Genomic DNA, 23,204 nt, shown 5'->3' with positions numbered 1-23,204 from the left:
GGGGAAGGGGTAAAGTAAAGTGATGCGCTATTAGGAATGATAGAAGTAAATATTTTAGAGTTTTTCCTAGTAGTTTTTCAGAATTTATTGGGTTTCCTGCTGGAGAGGCCCACCTCTAAATCTATAACAGGCAGTAGTTTAGGGATAGCTCTGGTTAACTGGGCCTAGTACTCCTGAAAATTGACTTTTGAAAACAAAGGATGAAAAAGTATAGCAAAATTTCTAATGTAATTGTTCCACATATGTTTAGCTAACATCCTCCCATATGGTCTAGTGGCTAGGATAGCTGGCTTTCACCCAGCAGGCCCGGGTTCGATTCCCGGTATGGGAAATTTTTTCCTCTGAGTGATTGGTTTAACCGAATGGCTGTTTTTATGGCACTTGGTATTAACCAAGTGCCATATTAACCAATATTAATTCGCAAAAATAGAAAAATTGAAGTATTTTTAACTTATGAGCAGGTGATTGGATCTTAATGAAATTTGATATTTGGAATGATATTGTGTCTCAGAGCTCTTATTTTAAATCCCGACCGGATCTGATGACATTGGGGGGAGTTGGAGGGGGGAAACCTAAAGTCCCGGTTTTGCTACTTTAGGCACTTCCAGGTAAGCTAGGACGATGAAATTTGGCAAGCGTATCAGGGACCGGACCAGATTAAATTAGAAATAGTCGTTTTTCGCAAAAAATAGAAAAATTGAAGTATTTTTAACTTATGAGCGGGTGATTGGATCTTAATGAAATTTGATATTTGGAATGATATTGTGTCTCAGAGCTCTTATTTTAAATCCCGACCGGATCTGATGACATTGGGGGGAGTTGGACGGGGGAAACCTAAAGTCCCGGTTTTGCTACTTTAGGCACTTCCAGGTAAGCTAGGACGATGAAATTTGGCAAGCGTATCAGGGACCGGACCAGATTAAATTAGAAATAGTCGTTTTTCCGATCTGACCATCTGGGGGGGGGAGTGGGGGGCCAGTTAATTCGGAAAAAATAAAAAAAATGAAGTATTTTTAACTTATGAGCGGGTGATTGTATCTTAATGAAATTTGATGTTTGGAATGATATTATGTCACAGAGCTCTTATTTTAAATCCCGACCGGATCTGATGTCACTGGGGGGAGTTGGAGGGGGGAAACCTAAAATCTTGGAAAACACTTAGAGTGGAGGGATCGGGATAAACTTGATGGGAAAAATAAGCGCAAGTCCCAGATACATGATTGACATAATCGGAACTGATTCGCTCTCTTTGGGGTAGTTTGGGGGAGTAATTCTTAAAAATTAGAAAAAATGAGGTATTTTCAACTTACGAACAGGTGATCGGATCTCAATGAAATTTGATGTTTAGAATCTGATGTTTAGATGTTTAGAAATTTGATATCGTGTCTCAGAGCTGCTGTTTTAAATCCCGACCGGATCTGTTGACATTGGGGGGGAGGTTGGGAGGGAGAAACCTAAAATCTTGGAAAACACTTAGAGTGTAGGAATCGGGATGAAACTTGGTGGGAAAAATAAGCACAAGTCCTAAATACATGATTGACATAACCGGAACGGATCCGCTCTCTTTGGGGTAGTTGGGGGGGGGGATGAATTCTGAAAAATTAGAAAAATGAGGTATTTTTAAGGTACAAACGGGTGATCGGATGATGTTTGGAAGGATATCGTGGCTCAGAGCCCGACCGGATCTGGTGACATTGGGGGTGGGTTGGGAGGGGGAAACCTAAAACTTGGAAAACACTTAGAGTGGAGGGATCAGGATGAAACTTGGTTGAAAAAAACACGAGTCCTAGATACATGATTGATATAACCAGATTGGATCTCCATGAAATTTGATATTTAGAAGGATATCGTGTCTCAAAGCTCTTATTTTAAATCCTGACCGGATCTGGTGACATTGGGGGAAGTTTGGGGCGGGGAAACCTAAAATGATGGAAAACGCTTAGATTGGAGGGATTGGGATGAAACTTGGTTGGAAAAATAAGCAGAAGTCTTGCATACGTGATTTACATAATTGGAACGGATCTGCTCAATTGGGGGGGGGTAATTCTGAAAAATAAGAAAAAATGACGTATTTTTAACTTACGAAGGAGTGATCGGATCTTCATGAGACTTCATATTTAGATGAACCTCGTAGCTCAGATATCTTATTTTAAATCTCAACCGGATCAAGCGTAATTGGGGGGGGGCAGTTGGGGGGACCAGAAATCTTAGAAAATACTTAAAGCGGTGAGATCATGATGAAACTGGATGGGAAGAATAGAAACCTGTCTAAGATACGTGACTGACATAAATGGACCGGATCTGCTCTCTTTGGTGGAATTGGGGGGGGGGGGGTAATTTTGAAAATTGAGGTATTTGTAACTTACGAAAGGGTGACCAGATCTTAATGAAATTTGAAATTTAGAAGGATCTTGTGCTTTAAAGTTCTAGTTTCAAATTCTGACTAGATCCTGTGACATTCGGGGGAGTTGGAGGTGGAAACCGGAATTCTTGGAAAACATGAAAATTGGGGTATTTTTATCTTACGAATAGATGATCGGATCGTAATGAAATTTGATTTTTAGAAGGAATTCATGTCTCTGAGCTCTTATTTCAAATCCTGACCAGATCTTTTAACATTTGGGGGAGTTGGAGGGGGAAATCTTGGAAAAACCCTTGGAGTGGAGGAATCGGGATGAAGCTTGGTGGATAGAATAAACAAATGTCCTTGATACGTGATTGACAGAATCGTACTGGATTCGCTCTCTTTGGGGGAGTTGGGGGGAGGGGTTCAGTGATTTGGCGAGTTCGGTGCTTCTGGACGTGCTAGGGCGATGAAGATTGGTAGGCGTGTCAGGGAGCTGCACAATTTGACTTGATAAAGTCGTTTTCCCAGATTCGACCATCTGGGGGGCAAAAGGGAGAGGAAAAATTAGAAAAAATTAGATATTTATAACTTACGAGTGGGTGATCGGATCTTAATGAATTTTGATATTTAGAAGGACTTTGTGACTCAGAGCTCTTATTTAAATCCTGACCGGCATGAAGCCTCTTATTTTCCTTTTTAAATCAATCTATTGATTCATAGGATTTTGTTAGAGCTCATACCATATGATCTCTTGGCTCTTAGCTCTTCTCGCCTCGTCACAAGTGCCATATGAGCTCTTAGCTCTTGTTTGACACTTGGTAGGTGTCATATGTGACATATAAGTGACATATAGCAATCGCAAATTCTGTCGGTACCGGTTTTGCTACTTTAGACACTTCCAGGTAAGCTAGGACGATGAAATTTGGCAGGCATATCAGGGACCGGACTAGATTAAATTAGAAATAGTCGTTTTCCCGATTTGACCTTCTGTGGGGAGGGAATGGGGGGCCCGTTAATTCGGAAAAATAGAAAAATTGAAGTATTTTTAACTTACGAACGTTTGATCAGATATCAATGCAGTTTGATATTTGGAAGGATACCGTGTCTTAGAGCTCTTATTTTAAATCCCGACCGGATCTGGTGACGGGGGCGGGGAGTCGGGAGGGGGAAACCTAAAACTTGGAAAACACTTAGAGTGGAGGGATCGGGATGAAACATGGTGGGAAAGATAAAGACAAGTCCTAGATAGATGATTGACATAAACGGAACGGATCCACTCTCTTTGGGGTAGTTGGGGGGGGGGTATTTCTGAAAAATTAAAAAAATGAAATATTTTTAACTTGCGAACGGGTGATCGGATCTCAATGAAATTTGATATTTAGAAGGATATCGTGTCTCAGAGCTCTTATTTTAAATCCCGAACAGATCTGGTGACATTGGGGGGGGATTTGAGAGGGGGAAACCTCAAACTTGGAAAACACTTAGAGTGGAAGGATCGGGATGAAACTTGGTGGGAAAAATAAACACAAATCCTAGATACAGGATTGACATAACCGGAACGGATCCGTTCTCTTTGGGGTAGTTGGGGGGGGGGGGTTAATTCTGAAAAATTAGAAAAAATGAGGTATTTTTAACTTATTAACGGGTTATCAGATCTCAGTGAAATTTGATATTAGAGGGATATTGTGTCTCAGAGCTCTTATTTTAAATCCCGACCGGATCTAGTGACATGGGGGGGAGTTTGGAGGGGGAAACCTAAAACGTGGATAACACTTAGAGTGGAGGGATCGGGATGAAACTTGGTGGGAAAAATAAACACATGTCCTTGATACATAAATTGACATAACCGGAACGGATCCGCTCTCTTTGGGGTAGTTGGGGGGGGGGTTAATTCTGAAAAATTAGAAACAATGAGGTATTTTCAACTTACAAACGGGTGATCAGATCTCAATGGAATTTGATATTTAGAAGGATATCGTGTCTCAGAGCTCTTATTTTAAGTCCCGACCGGATCTGGTGACATTGGGTGGAGTTTGGGGTGGGGGGACCTAAGATTATGGAAAACGCTTATATTGGAGGGATTGGGATGAAACTTAGTGGGAAAAATAATCAGAAGTCTTAGATACGCGATTTACATAATTGGAACGGAACCGCTCTATGGGGGGGGGGGGGTTAATTCTGAAAAATTAGAAAAAATGACGTATTTTTAACTTACGAAGGAGTGACCGGATCTTCATGGAACTTCATATTTAGAAGGACCTCGTGACTCAGATCTCTTATTTTAAATCTCAACCGGATCCAGCGTAACTGGGGGGGGCAGTTGAGGGGAACCGGAAATCTTAGAAAATACTTAAAGCGGTGAGATCAGGATGAAACTGAATGGGAAGAATAAAAACCTGTCTAAGACACGTGACTGACATAATCGGACCGGATCTGCTCTCTTTGGTGGAGTGGGGGGGGGGGAATTTTGAAAATTGAGGCACTTGTAACTTACGAAAGGGTGACCAGATCTTAATGAAATTTGATATTTAGAAGGGTCTTGCGCTTTAAAGCTCTAATTTTAAATTCCTTCCAGATTCTGTGACATTTGGGGGATTTGGAGTTGGAAACCGGAATTCTTGGAAAACGTGAAAATTGGGGTATTTTTATTTTATGAATAGGTGATCGGATCTTAATCAAATTTGACATTTAGAAGGAATTCATGTCTCAGAGCTCTTATTTCAAATCCCGACCAGATCTTTTGATATTGGGGGGAGTTGGAGGGGGAAATCTTGGAAAACACTTGGAGTGGAGGAATCGGGATGAAGCTTGGTGGATAGAATAAGCAAATGTCCTTGATACGCGATTGACGGAACCGTACTGGATTCGCTCTCTTTGGTTGAGTTGGGGGGGAGGGGTTCAGTGATTCGGCGAGTTTTGTGCTTCTGGACGTGCTAGGACGATGAAAATTGGTAGGCGTGTCAGGGAGCTGCACAAATTGACTTGATAAAGTCGTTTTCCCAGATTCGACCATCTGGGGGGCTAAAGGGAGAGAAAAAATTAGAAAAAATTAGGTATTTATAACATACGAGTGGGTGATCGGATCTTAATGAATTTTGATATTTAGAGGGACATCGTGACTCAGAGCTCTTATTTTAAATCCTGACCGGCATTAAGCCTCTTATTTTCCTTTTAAATCAATCTATTGATTCTTAGAATTTTGCTAGAGCTCATACCATATGATCTCTTGGCTCTTAGCTCTTCTTGCCTCGTCACAAGTGCCATATGAGCTCTTAGCTCTTGTTTATTATTCCTTTCAAATTTTTCTGGTCTAAATTGTTTTTCTATGTCGAACAAATTTTTTCTACCTCTTGTACCAGAATGGTATTTGTAATGTTATAAAGTAAAATTCACGTGCTTGTGGGCAACCCTTTCTTCTGCTTTTGAGGCGGTTTGCTTCAAAATCAGTATACGCAGTCTAGTCGCAGAAGTCTTGTCCTTTTCCTAATTCACCATTTCCAGGAAAAGTAATAAAAATTAGGGCTAGGTGACAGGACAATAGTTAGTAAATTTTAATCCTTTGATTGCTTTTCTAGAAAATAGTCAAATTAAACGCAAACATGCTCAGGCCAGTCGGTATTTTCAGTTAAGGGAGGGTAAATTCGCGGATTTATCATATGTAAGGCGAATTACATGGAAACTATAACCTATTACAAAAGGAATTATACTATCTCCGTGGAGGTCTTAAAGACCCTCTGTGTAAGCGTCTGACCGCATGTCGTACATACAAACCAGGTGTGTGTTTATTTGTGCTTGTATGGGTTCAAATGTGTGTCTACCTGTGCAATGGTGTATATACCGGATAATAAGGTAAACTATTTAAGCTAGAAACATGGAAAATGTGAAAATCCCTTCGCAGTCCCCAATTTTGGGCATTGATAATTTCCAGGAAATTTCATTCAACTCGCTCAGTGACTTTCTGAGTTGGCAAAGAGCTGCTACTGTAAAACCAGTCTAGGAATATAGTTACCATTAAAAGTCCGGGGCCGATCGACGAGTACTGAGGTTTCTTGTTCAAGTTCAGGGGAAGTGTCTGAGGAGGACCGCTTCAAACAGTTCTTATTTGAACGGGGGTCTCTTATCATATTTGCAGCTCAGTCTAAAATTCCCTCCAATGCTTATTCTCTTTCTCGTCTTTCAAACATAGTGCTAATGATACTTTTAAAATTAGATCTAGTGACGTTATGAAAGCTATTTGATCTAGTGACTGGTTTTCTCTTCTTATCACGACATCTCCAAGATTGTTTTAAGAAAATTTCACGTTTCTAGATGCAATGTTTAGATGCATATTCAAGCCACCAACATATTACATATTTTTTTTGTTTATAGTCCTATTTTCCAAAGTTTGAATGACCGAGCATTTCCTTAGCCGAAGCGACGGCCATTTAGGACACTTTGGCACTGCCTGCCGAGAGAAGCGAGGTGGCCTAGCCTGCGAACTGGGCTTTTTGCTATTAAACAAAAAAAAAACAAGTTTTTTAAATGAAAGTAAGGAGCGACATTCAAACTTCAAACGAACAGAAATTACTCCGTATTTGAAAGGGGCTTTTCTTCCTCAACGCCCCGCTCTTTACGCTAAAGTTTGACTCTTTCTCTTAAATCTACTTTTTAAAACAGTGAACAATTTTAGTGTAAAGAGCGTGACGTTGAGGAGGGAGCAGCCCCTTTCAGATACGGAGTAATTTCTGTTCGTTTTAAGTTTTAATGTCGCTCCTTACTTTCATTTAAAAAACTTGTTTTTTTTTGTTTAATTTCTGGACGTTTTTGAATTAATGCATGGTTTGATCTTGGCTCTTCGTAGATAAATGATTAAAACCAAATTTGTATATTAATTTTTTGGGGCTAAATGGCTTTCCCATAGTTTTAATCGGAAGATTTTGAGAAAAAAGGAGCGAGGAAGGAGGCCTAGTTGCCCTCCAATTTTTTGATTACTTAAAAAGGCAGCTATAACTTATAATTTTCTACGAATGTTTTCATAAGTAAAAAATATACGTAACTTACGAATTAAATTATATAACGAACTTTTATATTCGTATGTTTTTATTGCGTATATGAGGGGGCTCACCCCTCGTCGATACCTCGCTCTTTACATTAAAGCTTAAATTTTGTCCCAATTCCTTAAGAATGACCCCTGAATCACAAAGGCCGTAGAATAAATAGTTGAAATTACTAAAAATGCTTTAGCCTAAAGAGCGAGGTATTACGAGGAGGTAAACCCCTCATATGCGTAATAATTTCTGTTCGTTTTAAGTTTTAATGCTGCTTCTTACTTTCAGTAGAAAAAACTTTTCATATTTATTTTTTCATTGTTTTTTTTTAAATAATGCTGGAAAATCCTGCGCCCCCTCCATTGAAAGTCTCTTCCCCAATGATAAGTTCCTCCATGGAAAGATCCTCCCCGGTAAACCTCCCCCTCAAATACCCCCCCCCCCCAAACCAAAAAATCCCCCTGAAAACTTCTGTACACTTCCTAATAACCTTTACTATATGTAAACACAGGTCGAAGTTTGTAACTTGCAGTCCCTCCCACGGGGACTGCGGGGGAGTAAGTCGTCCCCAAAAACATAGTTATTGGGTTTTTCGACTATGGTGAATAAAATGGTTATCTCAGAATTTTGATCCGGTGACTTTGGAGAAAAAGTGAGCGTGGGAGGGGGCCTAGGTGCTCTCCAATTTTTTTGGTCACTTTAAAAGGGCACTAGAACTTTTAATTTCCGTTAGAATGAGCCACTTTCGCGACATTCTAGGACCACTGAGTCGGTACGATCACCCCTGGAAAAGAAACAAAAAAAAAAAACAAATAAACACGCATCCGTGATTTGTCTTCTGGCAAAAAATGCGAAATTCCACATTTTTGTAGATAGGGGGTTGAAACTTCTACTATAAGGTTCTCTGATACGCTGAATCTGATGGTGTGATTTTGTGATTTGTGATTTTTATTAAGTTGTTAAGATTGTATGACTTTTAGGGGGTTTTCCCCCCTATTTTCTAAAATGAGTCAAATTTTCTCAGGCTTCTAACTTTTGATGGGTAAGACTAATCTTGATGAAATTTATATATTTAAAATCAGCATTAAAATTTCATTCTTTGATGTAACTATTGGTATCAAAATTCCATTTTTTAGAGTTTCGGTTACTATTGAGCCTGGTCGCTCCTTGCTACAGTTCGTTACCACGAACTGTTTGATGAAAAGACTATTAAATGTTTAGAAGGATTTTTATTGCTGGGAAAATTTTCAAGATCATATCGCTCATAAAAATAACTTGAACGATTCACGTGTCTTAAATTGTTTTCATACGAACTAGAAATTTTAGTAAGAAGAAAGCGAAGTAGGTCTTTCCGTAACATTTTTATGTTACTAAAGTGCAGCGAACGTGCTCTACATGTATCATGATCACTTTAAAAATGAAACACACAAGTATTAGTATTTTGGACCTGTGCGCTTCCGTACTGTCAATGCACATGCGCATGCATGGTAGGTATAAAAAACTGTACGAGAAGTACCAAAATAGAAGCATAATGAAATGGTCTTTGATTTATATAATTAGGGGATATATTAAATCTAAGGAATATAATGGGAACAATTTAAAACATGAGGAACAAAATATCCAAAATTTTGTCATCGTTTTTCATTGTCTAGTAAAAGCATTTATCCCTATCTCAAGTGTTATTTGTGCGACAACCATATTCACTTCCATCTGACAGTGAGGGCCTAGAAGGAGAGTCGAATGTTGATGATTGGATGAAAGTCAAATGTGGGTCTTTGATTGGATGAAAGTAATCGCACGACATTACTTTCAACTGATCAGAGACCTTTTCTACTGACGTAAAGTTATTGAAAGGAAAGTGTTATTTTATGCCTTTCGTGAAAGTGTTACTGAGAGCCAATGGAAACTATTTGTTGTCCAGTAAATTTGGAATTTTACAATCCCTCCGGTTAGGATTGGCACTTCTGGTACAGTTTCTAAGGCTCAATCCACGCAATTGTCCATTTCAATTTCACAAGCTGGTCCAAAATAGTGATTCTAGGGTGTTACAGGAATCTGTTTTGGGGTTCACGCTTACCACCACCCTGCAGTGGTTTAAAGAGACATTAGGCTCCCAAATATTGAAGCATCCAGAAAAATAGAGTAAAATCAAAAAAGTCGAGCGTAGTTTGGGTTTTCTTTGTAGATGTACATTTTTCTTCTTATACGGTTAGCCAAAACTAGGTATGAATGTTTATATTATAATTAAATAGAAAAAACCAGTTTTCTTTTCAACTAAAATTAAGGAGGAACATTGAAATTTAAAAGGAACAGAAATTATTCCATATATGAGAGAGCAGTCTTTCTTAAAGGATTGTTATGAATAGTCAAACTTCAGCATAAAGAGTGAGAGTCGAGGAAGTGGTATTCTCCCTCATATACGGAGTGCTTTCTGTTCAAGTTTTAATGCTGCTCTTTACTTTCAGTGGGAAACACTTGTTTTTTTTTTTAATTTAATTTCTAACTGTTTTTCAAATCATGCCAGGAAATCTCCTTCCCTCTCACTGTGTAAATTTTCACCTTAAAATAGCCCCCAGAAACTTTCCTCCCAACCGAAAATTCCCCCTTTCCCCCCAGGACCCCCTCTCTGCAGAAATCCCCCGCCAAATCAAATCGTATATTTGAACAATAGGCAAATTGCGTAACTTGAAGCCCACTCCTCAAAGGCAAATTTATTAGACCTTTCAACTGTGCTGAATCAAGTAGCTGTCTAGAAATTTTGATCGGATGTCTTTCGGGAAAGAAGAGGCATGGGAGGGGGCTAGTTGCCCTCCGATTTTTTTGTCACTTTAAAGGGGTACTAGTACTTTTGATAATCGATTGGGATGAGCCCTACGTCAGTCTTCTAGGAACATTGACTCGATAAGATCACCACTGCCGAGAAAAAACACGCATCTATGGTCTTTCTTCTGGCAAAAAGTACAAAATTCTACATCTTTTCAGATAAGAGATTGAAACCTCTATAAAGGTTCTCTGATATCCAGAATAGGGTAGTATGATTTTCTGTTAAGATTGCTTGACATTTTGAGGATGTTTCCCTCCTTTTAGAAAATCATGCCAATGTCCTCGTCCTCGTAGCTTTTGATGGGTAATATTAAACTTAATGAACTTTATGTATTTGGAGTCAGCGTAAAAGCCAATTCTTTGTGGCTTAACAGTTCGCTACCCCGAACTGTTTGATGTCTTATCAAATGGAAGTTTTTCTGTTCCTGTTACACATCAGTTTTTTGGCTTAAAAAAAAAATCGAAAGTCCATTGATGGAAATTCAGAGTATGGTGTAAAATTTTTACATGTTACTTTGAGTATTTTCAAGCTAGAACTTAAAACGATTTTAGAAAAATATGAGTTAATGAGAAGGCATGAAATAAGGGAGAAAATTTACTGTCAGTTTGGATTCTAACTAGAAAATGTCTAGGATTTTTGGGTGTTTTTTGTTATGTTTGATGTTCAGTTCAATATGAACTTAGCCAAATTGACTTTTGGAGTAGTCATTCGGTGTTTGATGGAAAACATGTTTTATCTTTGTAGTATGCGCGAAAATTTGAAAATAAAGTCAATTGGTCGCATTGCCAAAATAAATAAATAAAGAATAAAGTAAAACATGAACTGAACTAATGCCCATTGGTTTGTAAAGATCATTTCACGTGATGTGCACATTTTCGTACTAAACCGTTTGTAAATTATCTTCTACTTCATCAAGTTGTTGATACTGGGTTTAGTATTTATTTGCTAAAAACTCTAATATGTGTGTCTTAAGTCCCGGAAACAATGAATGCTTTTAACAGTTTGCATTAGAAATTTACATTGTTTGTAAGACGAGATTAGGATATCTATGGTTTCTAACTCAGGGACTTATAACTTGTTTCGGTTAGCAAAGAGAAAACAAGCTTTGGAGAAAGGAAAGCCATTCTTATGAAAAAACTATAATAATTTTCATCCAAACTATTTATGTTGCATGCTTTTTTAAATTAAAAAAAAAAATACATATTCTGCTGCGCGAAAACTGAGGACTTGGGCTCTGAGTGGTTGATGAATATTTTAATTGTCTCTCATGCAGGGGTGTAATTTGCTATAGGGAAGTTGCCCCCTGACTATATGGCTCATTTTTTACTTGTTTATTTTCACGTGGGAAAATTGGCTCCAACTTTTCCCTCCCCCCAGGATTTCAACGAAATTACGCCCCTACTGTCATATAAACAAATAAAAAGCGTAGCCTACGTCTGTTGAAAGTGCTTCTTCTGTCTTGAAGAAATACTGACAAAAAAAAAAAAAAAAAAAATGCGAAGGCAAAAAAACTAAACAAGGGCCGATAAATACAATTAAAGTAGAAACAATGGGTAATAAGAAATAAAATAAGTTGAAAATCACCCAATCCCAACCCCCATCCCAAGAGAGTTCTAAGAACTCTCTATTTGTTACTGCAGACATACCTTCAAACATGGAAGGATAAGAAGAACCCCTGATACTAGTTTGAAGACCCTCGCTGTTACCTGAAAAGCACCCTTAGGAAAATCCTCTGTAAAAAATAAGGTTTAATTTTCAAGCGTTAAACAGTGTATGGATATAAGCCCTTTGTTTCGAATGTGTAACATAGACAAATTGTTATGTGCTTTTTTTTAGATAATTGTTGTATGCGTGGAATTTGTAGTAGCTTGTAGTTGCAATTTCTCATATACTTGTTTTTTTGCAAGGAATGTATTTTGATCTTTGGATGCCCAAAGATCAACAAGATATTAAAAATACTCGTCACAAACTTCGATGAAACGAAACGGTTTTGTATTTTAGGATAATGCTAGTCTAAATTATTGTTTGATCTTCCTACTTTCAAAAAATGAATATTGAAAGTCGAATATAAAAATAAAAATAAAATGAAAGTCAACTCCGACTTTAAAAAAATATGAATAAAAATTACATGAGCTTGCCCAAAAATTTTCAAAATGGAAAAATAACAAGAAAATCGTTAAATACGCTTTGAAAATAGAAGTAGTATTTTGATCTTTGGATGCCCTAGGTATATTTGCCGTTTCTTGCTTAAAAGACCAAGTCCGCCTGCTTTTTTATTGATTCAATTTATGTGGAAAACTAAGCGAGTTGCGTAGGTGCGTACCTCTGGGCCCAGTCATTTCTAAAATTCTAATTTTCCCGCAATTCTTATAATTTTCATTTAATGATCAGTTAGTTGTTGTTAACTAACACTGCCTGTTCGATCAAAGGCTTTCTTTTCCTGCCCCCCCCCCCAAATATTTTTTTATATGCCTGAAGCGATGACATAAATTTTTCTCGCCGCTTTTTTGCAAAAACTGTACTTTTTAAGAACAAAAATGAGCTTTTTGAAGTCCAAAATTTTCGACTTTGCGGGAAAATTTGCTTAGTTTAATAATCTAGAGTAACTAGTCCCTCATTTTGACACTAATTTCTACCTTAGATTTTGCGTTCTTTTCTAGTAATTTCAGTGTCTATGGTTTGTTTTGTTTGTAAATAGACATACTAGTCCCTCTTAAAAGATTTTGCGCCAAGAGAAAAAAAATTTATTTAGGTCAGCAGTGTGTTTCTAATTAGTGTTGGAAGTGACGGGAAAACAATCTTTTTTTGGAGATAATTTTGTAAGTTCATTTCTATATTGCTGTGTTGTTGGTCTTTTATTGTTATGATTGACCTGATGTTTGGCATTTGTGGTTTTATTGTTATTTGCTTTAAATAAGTAAATAGGAGATTTTTATACTGCTTTTTTTAGATTTTATTTTAGATTCTGTTGCTCGGTAAGATTACTTTCTTTCGTAGAATTTCTGTTTTGTTTTGGAGTGGGGAATATTTGTCAGTGAATCAATGAATGGACAATTAAGAGCCTGGAGGTATCTATATTCAAAGTAGGGCCTATCAGCCTTGGTACTCAAAAATGTGGAGATTTCAGAGGTTTTGACGGACTTTGACAACTTTCCTGAAACTTACTACCTCGCGAAAAAAAATTCTAGTACATGTCTTTTCGAAGACGCCCTCCCTTTCTATGAACATGTCTGACCCTCTGTCACGATACCTCATCATTGCATTTACAAAACAAAAACTTCCTATTGGCTATCTCGGCTTCGTAAAAGCGCTGAATTCCAGTCTGAAAAAGAATAGGTTCCATACCAATTCTCTGATTATTAATTTTTAAATTTTTTATTTATTGATTTATTTTTTTGGTAAAACTTGCCTAATGCAGGTTTTTATGCTAAATTCCAGAACATATTAAATGTTTGTTGCTATTTTCGTAGTTTTAATTTCTATTTGTTACGGTCAAAACAGCATTTACCACTCCCTTCCCCCATAATCTGAAAGTATTCAAGGACAATATTTAAGACGTGAGTATTTTAGGGAAAGGGCAGTCTCTTTGAAATTACCTCAAAAATGCTTTTTTGGTCTAGATTAGCCCATTTTTCAGAATGTCAAATTTTTGACCAATTTTGAGGAAAATTGATCCTATTACCTGTGAGCAGGTGTTAATGGATAAACTATGACAGGTTGGGTAGCTCGCCTGTCAAAAGATTTTAGTGTAGCAGAATGGTGTCAAAAGTTTTTACCTGAAGCAATGAACGGTGTTCCTTATATTGTGCCTGCGTCGTGATTTGGGTAGAGATTTTTTAAGCCTAACAGGGTTCAGTAAGTCATCATTGCCCCTCCTTTGGTTTTTCATTAAAATATTTTGTCTAGAAGAAAGAACAGTACACATAGTAGAATATTTAACTATACTTATAAGTAATTTTAAGATAATGGTTAGCTAGACGTCCGGTTCCATTGCCCCATGAAGTGATACAGCAATTGTGACAGATGGATCAAAGCTCTAGCTACCAACGGCATTGAATTTACTTGAGATCCAATAAGTCATTCTGATAAATGTGGATTACAAAAGTATAGCCATTCCCCAGAGAAGCACGATCGAGTACGGACATGTAAAACCATAACTGTAATTGTTGCAACTCCACTAGCAATTACATTATTAAAAAGAGATTTTAGTATCTTTACTCTATTCCCTCCTAAAGAGGTTAAATGAGGTAAAGGTAATAAAATGGCTCAATTATGAACCTTGTTCTTACTTTCCATCAAGCTTGGTATTGGTCCGACATCCAATTTCTTGAAGAAGAGCATAAGACAATATTCTACATACCTCCATTAAATGCTCCACTGGAGAGGACAAATCAGTATTGTACATTGCAAAGCCATAACTAGAACAGTACCTGCTACTTCTGATTCAAGTACTTCTCACTCTCCTCTCTTGCCACAGAGATGAGAGTGGTATCGGAATCTCAAAAAACAAAACTTAGATATTTGCCATTACCTCATATTGAGTTTCTTTGAAATTGAGGAACCAATTCTGCTAGGTGGTGTGGTGATAAAAAAGATTGAAATGTTGTCTAATCATAAAAACTCGTAACAGGGAGATCACATTTCACTTTCCACCAAATTTTACTGAAATTTGACAACTAATTCTGATAGGTGTCATAATTAAAAGATTTTGGTCCCACTCCATTACCTACAGAGGCAGGATATATGGCAAGGTAGTCTGGTATACGTCTACATGATGAAACTGCCCCCTCCCCCCCTCAGCCAAGGCCGTATTTTTTATTTTTCATTTTTAGTCTTTCTCTTTTTATATTATAGACTACTCTGTCATTGTATTTACAACGGGCCATAAATAAATTCAATTCAATTAGGCACGGATTCTTACTCTTATTTTCTGCCAAGTTTGATTGAGATCCTAACACACCTTCTATTAGATGTCTTGATGACAATAATTTCGGGACTCCCTTCCCACCACAAAAGTCGGATTCTGTCCAGATAACACAAACCACAACATGGACACCAACTCTTACTCCAAACCAAATTTGGTTGGGTCCAACGTCCCCTTCTGGTTGACATGCAGATAAAAATATCATGGTGTACCAGAAAAATGTTTTGAATTTCGATCTCTTACCTCTACTCACCTACAGACCGTTGTCGCTAAACGAAGAAACAATAAAAGCAGTTGCGTTGCTCCTAAGCATAACTAGATGACCCATATCTTGCTTATACAGATTCTAGCTAGTCTGGCAGTTTTATCTATTTCGAAAGTCAACATAGATAAATCTGTTTTTATACTGAAGACTGTTCAATTCTAAAGACATATTCAGTTTATCATCATAATGACTGAATCAACTTTATTTTGGAAAACATCTAATTTCATCGAAAGACTGGTCACATGGTCTTTTCAGGGCATGAGAGCTTGAAAAAACAAAGCACGCAAACCGATTTACCGTTAATATCTAAGACTTTGCAGTGATAGGTCATAAATATGAAAACGATTTTTCGGCGAAACTCCGTGAAAACAAATTTTCGGTGAAACTTCTAATTTTGACAGTTGTTGCCATTCCTGGATCAGCTAGAAATGTTTTTTTTCTTTAAACGCGTTTTCTAACTTTTAGTTATTATGGGTCTTGTTTCGTCCTCTACTAGGTTGCAGCTACTGCTGCAGCTAGAATTTAAGTTGTTCTGATCGAGGGTGCGCCCATTTTCAGCAATCACGTATACCGGGTGCTGAGTGCCAAGGGGGCATGACTGTGCGGCACACTAGGTGCTCGTTTTTGCACTAGGTGGCGAAAAGTGGGTGCTCAACTGCCCACTTGGTTCTGATTTCTCAATTGCTGAAGTACGTTTGTCTATAAGTCTACGCACATGTTGTGTGTTAACACAATACTACTAATAGATAACGCAAGTTTGATTGAGTGTCGGAAGTGACTTCTGACGAAATTCCTCTGTTACCTTAGCCTAAGTTTTCTTCAATTTTGCCGAAGAAAGTTGGTAAATTACTTATGATGAAAACCATTGATTGCATAACCTACACGCATCATTCTAACGATAAAAAAAACAACTATATTAGTAGTGCATAAAAGAATACTTCCACTTGTAGGTTTGCTGACAAAAAAGTTGAATAGCAAGATATTAAATGTAAAACTTGATGTTTTTTGGCACAAAATAATATTGTATATTTAATGATTCTTAGGAGTAATACAACATTTGTAATTTTGTAGGTAGAGAGTTGAACACCTTTCCAGGGTTCTGGGATTTTTTGAATTGGATGGTGCGATTTTCATCAACGACACAGCTTTTGCTGATGAATTTAATCGGACGGTTTTAAATTTAACCACTGTTCAAATCTGAAATCTGTATTAAAGTCGAGCTCATTTTGTTGCATGCAACGATTCTATTTTGTTGCATGCAGTGAAACTTCTATTTTCTAGGATATCGCTTGCAATGGACGAGGATTTATTTCTTTTTATTTCCATGAACTTTTTATTTCTTGGTGATGAAGTGAAAACTCTATTAATTGTGTGGTGCTTTAGCTCCAATGTATTGTTAAAAATATACTCATGAAACTATATTACTAGCGTAAGATTATTTTCACTTATAGGTTTGTTGACATAACAAAGTTGAATAGCAAGGTAAAAAGCATTCCGCATATTCTAGATGTCTTCATTGCTGATAGATCGCAAGAAAAAAAGGAAATGGGGTAAGTATAAGAGCTTTTAAAATTTATTTTGAAAAGAAGACTTTATTATAGTTTGCGTTCTTTGGGCGGACTGTTCCTTAATCCCCTCCCACTGCTATTGGCTAAAAGTTAGGGAAGGGTTGCCTTCTCAGGCTAGTCGGTAAAATATGGAGTTTGCGAGTGATGCATTATTTTCAATTCATTATTATTCCTAATATAATATATTAAATGGCAGTTTTTTCTCACTTGACAGTTTTTTTCAAAAAAAGTTTTCAAATTTTCAGTTGCTATTGGCTGAACTTCGTTCTTTACTAGGTTGCAGCGAATGCTATACGCTTTTTCACAAAGCGTGATATACGCTTTGTGAAAAAAGATGAAAATCTTGAAGTGCCATCTATCGAAATTCCGATTTAGCCCGTAAATGCAACAGCTCGATCGACTTGGACCAACAAGTCGTCCATTGCTTGTATTAAAGTCCAAGATAATGACCAGCTAGTCAACAAGATGCTTTAAATCTAGTTTCTGAATGTGTAATTGGCATACACCTAACTGAAGTGCTTGTAAAACTAGATCCACTCGTCACCTTTAAACCTAGCTATTAATTCATGGCCCTATTTTCATGCACCGGATTTAAAGCACATTTTAAGTAGGTTCGACAAAGATCGTTTTAAGGCTGGTCCGTGCTCAGCCTAATGAAACTTTGGAGTGTTTTCATATACAGATTCCGACCATGTTGGACATGGGTTCTTCAAATTCAGAACACACCAGAATAGCATGGTTAAAGCGATCTCTGAAAGACCCGAACATGGGTATTCAAAACGATAACCTGCACAACCCGTAGTGGAACCTCTAATCCTTTGACTAAAAATACATCAACAAAGAAAAAAATTATTGCATGCCACTGAGATCAATCAAACAATTTGAATTTCGGTCATAGAACCTAAAAATAAGCTTTTACGAAATCGGCTACAGTAAGTTAAGAGATGCTACAGGAGAGCAAGCTAAAAATGTATTTAGGGTTTATCTACTGCTGATAATCGCCAGTCATCTGCATGAAGGAGGTTTCTTCGTAAGGTATATGGGATGCGTATTATGATATTAATAATTCCACTTCCCAAATGTTTATGTTAGTGTGGAAGCTTAGTTTTGAAACAGTGAAACTTTTAAATATATTAGCATCCAAATAGGTATAACAATAGAATATGGATATAGGGTATGGGTAATACTCAGTTGGTTTGTCGGGTCGGCCTTTAAATGTAGGTTTAATCAGAATATGTCTCATAGCGCATTCTAAAATTCTGCTGCTAATATTTTAAATAGGTCACCAAGGTCCTTACAGCATAAACGTAAAATAAAATGCTATACACTAGAAAAAAGTCTAATCTCGACAGCGCATGCTTCACAATAATAATCATTTAAGGTATACGTTTCCTCTAAAACAGGTGATTTTGCGACAAGCCTGCAGCTGTAAATTACATCAAAAGGGAAAAGATAGTTGTATCATTGAATTCATTAATCTTGAATCTATCTGTTCACTGAGCCTGAAGTAATATACACCGACTTATTTGGAGCAGAATCAAAACCTGCTTAAAAAATAGAAAAATGTCCTTTTTCAAATATTCCAACCAATTTTCAACGTGTTTTCCACCTAGAAAATCATATAAACCTGATCTCAATATGTATTTCGGCAGATGGATAGAGCTGAATCTCAGACACGGAGCAATACCAAAAATGTCGCCTTTGGTTGATGAATTAAAATCTTAGGAGACCAGAAAAATAACACTGAAAATTGCACAAGAATCACAAACCTAATTGCTCTATGTACTCGGTAGCCTAACACAAATATTGTAATTCTTCTTTGCAAGTCCCTCAGGAGTAGTAGGCTTGTACTCATTCTCACACTGAACTTTTTATTTGGAAGATCATCAAATAGACAACGATTTCTTTATTCAGTTATTGTTCTTTCAGAATGAGTATTATAGTGTTTACAATGCAGTAGAAACCCTGTTGGAGTGCAGCGGATTGATGCTCTGCTCGGCAATATGGGGCCCAGGGATTGATCCCAGCCGCAGCAAGATTGGTCGACAGTCTTACTACTTGTCCCTCAAAAAAGACTCAGAAACTGAAACGTTCATTCGACGCCCTATGCGCCAGCAATGGCTCAGGAGAATCTTTATCGTTTACTTTTTAATGTAGTGGAAGCACTTTTTAATGATATCTAATCCTAACATTGGATTGGCGGTGTCATGCATATACGCTGGTATTTATTTTTGGGGATGGAGCGATTCATTAAGATTGAAAAAGATGGGAAGTTGTATGAAAATTTTCGGAAGCTCTCTGGAATTCGGAAATTTAATCTGATAATGCTATTGCGTAATGCACAGGTTTGAAAACTGTAACTCTTTACCAACAAAAAAAAATCCTAACACCCTCCTCATTCTATCTTGTGCACTGGCCACTTTGTATAAAAACATGTTCATAGAAACATTGGACGGAGCGCTTCCAATTGAAAATTGCAAGTTCAAGTTCCCTTTTTAAGGGCCAAAAGTGACTGGAAAGCAACTAGTTTACATCTCATGCTTTTTTCCTCGAACAGCCCTGTACCCCCCCCCCCCATTGACGTTGGATCTAAATTCATTTTATTTAAGAATTAACTACGCTTCTTGACTACTAAGGTCCCTGCGTCGGCCCCGCAGTGCATTCCTGCAGCGTGATTCGATCTCTGGGTCCCGTATTACCAAGCTAAGGTCAAATCAACTGCGCCACCACAGGACGGTTGAATCTAAATTTTGAGATAGTCTTTTCACTCAGGATGATCGAGAGATACGTAAAACTTGCCTACAAGGGTACTTAACCCAAGCAACTCCTAGTGTAGGGTGCTGTACTTTGCACTTGACCCGTTCTTTACATTGTTTCCGTTACAAATGGAGGATTGCTGACCTAGTACGGAGCGATAGTTTCACTTGTACTATTATTTGAGTTAAGTCCACACTAGTTGTTAATGAGTTAAGTCCATACTAGGTGTACTGACGAGATAATTCCAAAGCTGGGGAATGGCTCGTTGAAATATGAGGTGATTTCGAACTTGGTGAAAAAATGAGCCAAGTCCTGACTCGTTACAAAATCGAGCCATAAAATTTGCTTGTTGGTTTTTCTGTATATTGAGACTAGGCTGCGTAATTATTAAATCTAGAACCGTTATTTTTTTTCCAAAACTATTTCAAGACTTAGAGGAAAAGGACTTTAAAAACTGTAAATATTATGTTATAGAGAAAGCGGCATTTTATTAAATGCTATTGCAGAAATATTTTCGTATATTTTTACAAGAAAAATAAAAACAAAAGTCTTCTTGCCTATTGTTCAAAAGAGGAAGAAAGGGAATTTCATCCGAGCGTATTTGAGGCTATTGGAGTGGAGGATAAACAATAGTAAAACTGATGATTGGGATTTTATAAATCATAGCGACCAAATTTATAGTTTCCAGAGCAACGACAGCGTACGATGTGACGTGTTCTATTTCACAATAGGGAGTCAATAGAGACTGAAAGAAATGAAAGCTCTAAACAGAAGTTAAGTGCGTCTCTATATGTCTTTTTGTTAGGGAAGTGTTCATCTCGTAATGTCAATATCATCAGCCAAATTACAAATTCTTCTGTGCAGTGGAATTAGACTTAAGCTTCAAAGGAGAAAAAATTGACTGGGTACTCTGCCTGGTTTGGAAGACTCCAACAACAGAGTATAAGACACCCTTCGTTGAATGCAAAACAAAGGTTCTCTAGATCGTTTTATGATGGTCCTTGATGTTCAACCAGTCGTCTGTGAACTATTTCTGCCAAACTTTTCCCAGCCTGTTGCAGCTGTCAGCCATCATTCGGAACTGCACTTATGTCTCTCCCGTTCTACTAATGCAAAGCATTAAAGTGAGTACATTTGGCTTCTTTAGTGGTTAACATGGGTAAATGCGATGCTGCACTAGCCTCGCACTACCCAAGTGCATCTCCAACATACATCCGTTTCTATTGAGACGCTTCAAATGAAGAAGAAAATTGACTAGGAGCTTTGCCAGTTATGGGGTCCTTCAATAATAAAGTCAAGGACATCTGTAATGGAATAATAATACTAATAATAAAAATGTCTAGATCATTTGTTTGCTTCTTGTTGATCAACTCGTCTTCTGTGAACTTCATCTACTATATTGTTGCAGTTGTCAGCCATTATTCGGAATTGTACATCTTTCCTAGTCTGCTGTGCAACACTAGGCTAACCTCGCATAACCTAGATGCATCTCCAATTGAAGTTCACTCTGTTGTTACTCTCATTAATCCTATAATGGTAAAGTGAGTATGGGGTGGTAATCCGAGGACAGGCTAGTGTCTAATCTTTTATTTGGTTTTGTTGACCTTGGTATTGTTGAAATAAAAAGCTCTAACCTGTAAGGGCCCAATCAAATTACATAAAATTTGTTCGTCTGTTCATGTGCCATTTGTCTTCGACAGCTCTGGAGGCCCACATACCTTCGGGTAAAAATTGCAAGGAAGCAGTTTAAATCAAAATCTTTGAGTGGTAAGTAAGTGTGTCTCCGGGGAGTATATGATACTTATAACTTATTGGGTTAGAGCCCCAAGTCTATATAAAGCAGATTGTTCGTACATACTTTTTAATATAAAGGTGGATATGTAACACTTTTCTGAAGTCAAAGTCATTCAAGAATTTTCTGTATGGTGGAAGAGCAAAAGTCTTCATCCCTTTAGCGGTCAATCTCCAACACCCTGTGATCAACAGTGCGCTCCATCTTCAGTCCCTGTCAACGGTTGGTACCGTCCGTTTTCTACCCCTTTGGTGTGCGTATACTCCATATCTGACTTCCTTTGGTCTGAAGAGCCTATAACCCTCTTTGATCAACATACGTACTCCATGGCCAGCCTTTTTTCACATTTCTGCGAACTTTATTTCTCTAACCCCTTTGATTAAACAGTAGGTACGATTCGTCCCCGTCCTCTTTTTGGGCAGCAGATCCCATGATCGTCTTGGTCACCTCCATTGGTCAGCAGTATGTATGTTCCGTCTATAACCTTCTTAGGAAATAGTGTGTGCGCTTCGTTTCTTACCATCTTTTTCGAAGATGATATCCGAGTTGTTGATAATTTACTAGTTAAATTTTAAGTTTTTGCTTATCATATTCAAGGGAGCATATTTTAATTATCTTACTATATATTAATTTTCTTACTAATCGTATTTGGTAATCTGTCCTTTTGACTCCATGCCCAAAGAGAATGGGAAACCTATAAGACTTAGATCTTCGGCGATTTAACATGGGAAGATAGGGATTAAAACTGTTAGAGCCAGCTTTAGCGTATCGTCTGGGGACTGCATTAAAAAGGGAAAATTCTAAAGAAAAATGGATATTTGATTAGTCTGCATTTCGAAATGATTAGATCTGCAATTTCTCTGTAAGTGACAATTAATCAGCATTTTTATTTTCAAGAAATATTTAAAATCAAAATCTAGTTTGCTTAAAGCGGGCTTAGGTCAGTTCGGGAAAATACTGGTAGGTTTAGCAGAATAGTTGATTTTAAGAACGTAGGCCTATTGGGGAGAGAATTCTGCTTCCATTGCCCTGTCTTGCATTGTAAAGTACTCGAAAAGAAAAATGTAAAGCAGATTGGTCAAAGTTGTCAAATGTTAGATGGCGTTGATGAATTTTTTCAATACCAGTGCCAGTGTCCAATCTTATAAGCTTCCCATAGTCTTGTTATCCATGTCCACGCATGTTAATCTACTATAGTGTGACCAAATTAACATCAGTGTGCAAACATCATTGCACATCCTAAGCAATTGGGGACAGTGGTTTCTTCCCGTTAGAAGCTATTTTTTTTTTCCACACATGAAAATATTTTGTTATACCAATATTTTAGTGAAAACCTATAATTGGAATTGATTCCTAGATACGTTTACAAAGAATTTTTTTAAAATATTTTTGGCAAAAATATGACGAACTTCGGTTTCAATCTGACGAACGCATCAAAATCCAGATAGTAACATCGCTTGGTCGTTTACGTTTGATGAAATTTACCATCGGTCAGAACGTTTATTTAAAAAAAAAACAAAACAAAACAAAAATAAAGAAACGGAAAGAAACAAAAACACATTTGGACCGCATCTCGGAGATAAATCTCTGTACTTTTAATATGATTAAATAAAAAAAAACAAGTTTTTTAAATGAAAGTAAGGAGCGATTTAAAACATAAAACGAACAGAAATTACTCCGTATATGAAAGGGGCTTTTCC

General features: G+C 37.3%; 1 protein-coding gene and 1 non-coding gene across 3 annotated transcripts in view; both read left to right on the top strand.

Moving 5' to 3' along the window:
* LOC136027384 (uncharacterized) overlaps positions 1-23,204 on the top strand; it is a 131,431-nt gene that overhangs the window by 21,864 nt on the left and 86,363 nt on the right. For both annotated transcript variants that reach the window (XM_065704572.1, XM_065704573.1), the window contains exon 2: positions 16,839-16,937. The gene's annotated coding sequence lies outside the window, so the exon portion shown is untranslated. The remainder of the gene's footprint in view (positions 1-16,838; positions 16,938-23,204) is intronic.
* Positions 260-331, top strand: Trnae-uuc (transfer RNA glutamic acid (anticodon UUC)). The gene has a single exon. It is a non-coding gene; the product is annotated as a tRNA-Glu (tRNA).

Source organism: Artemia franciscana, chromosome 5, assembly GCF_032884065.1.
Source record: "Artemia franciscana chromosome 5, ASM3288406v1, whole genome shotgun sequence".
NCBI lineage: Eukaryota > Metazoa > Arthropoda > Branchiopoda > Anostraca > Artemiidae > Artemia > Artemia franciscana.
This window is presented reverse-complemented; position numbering and strand designations above follow the sequence as displayed.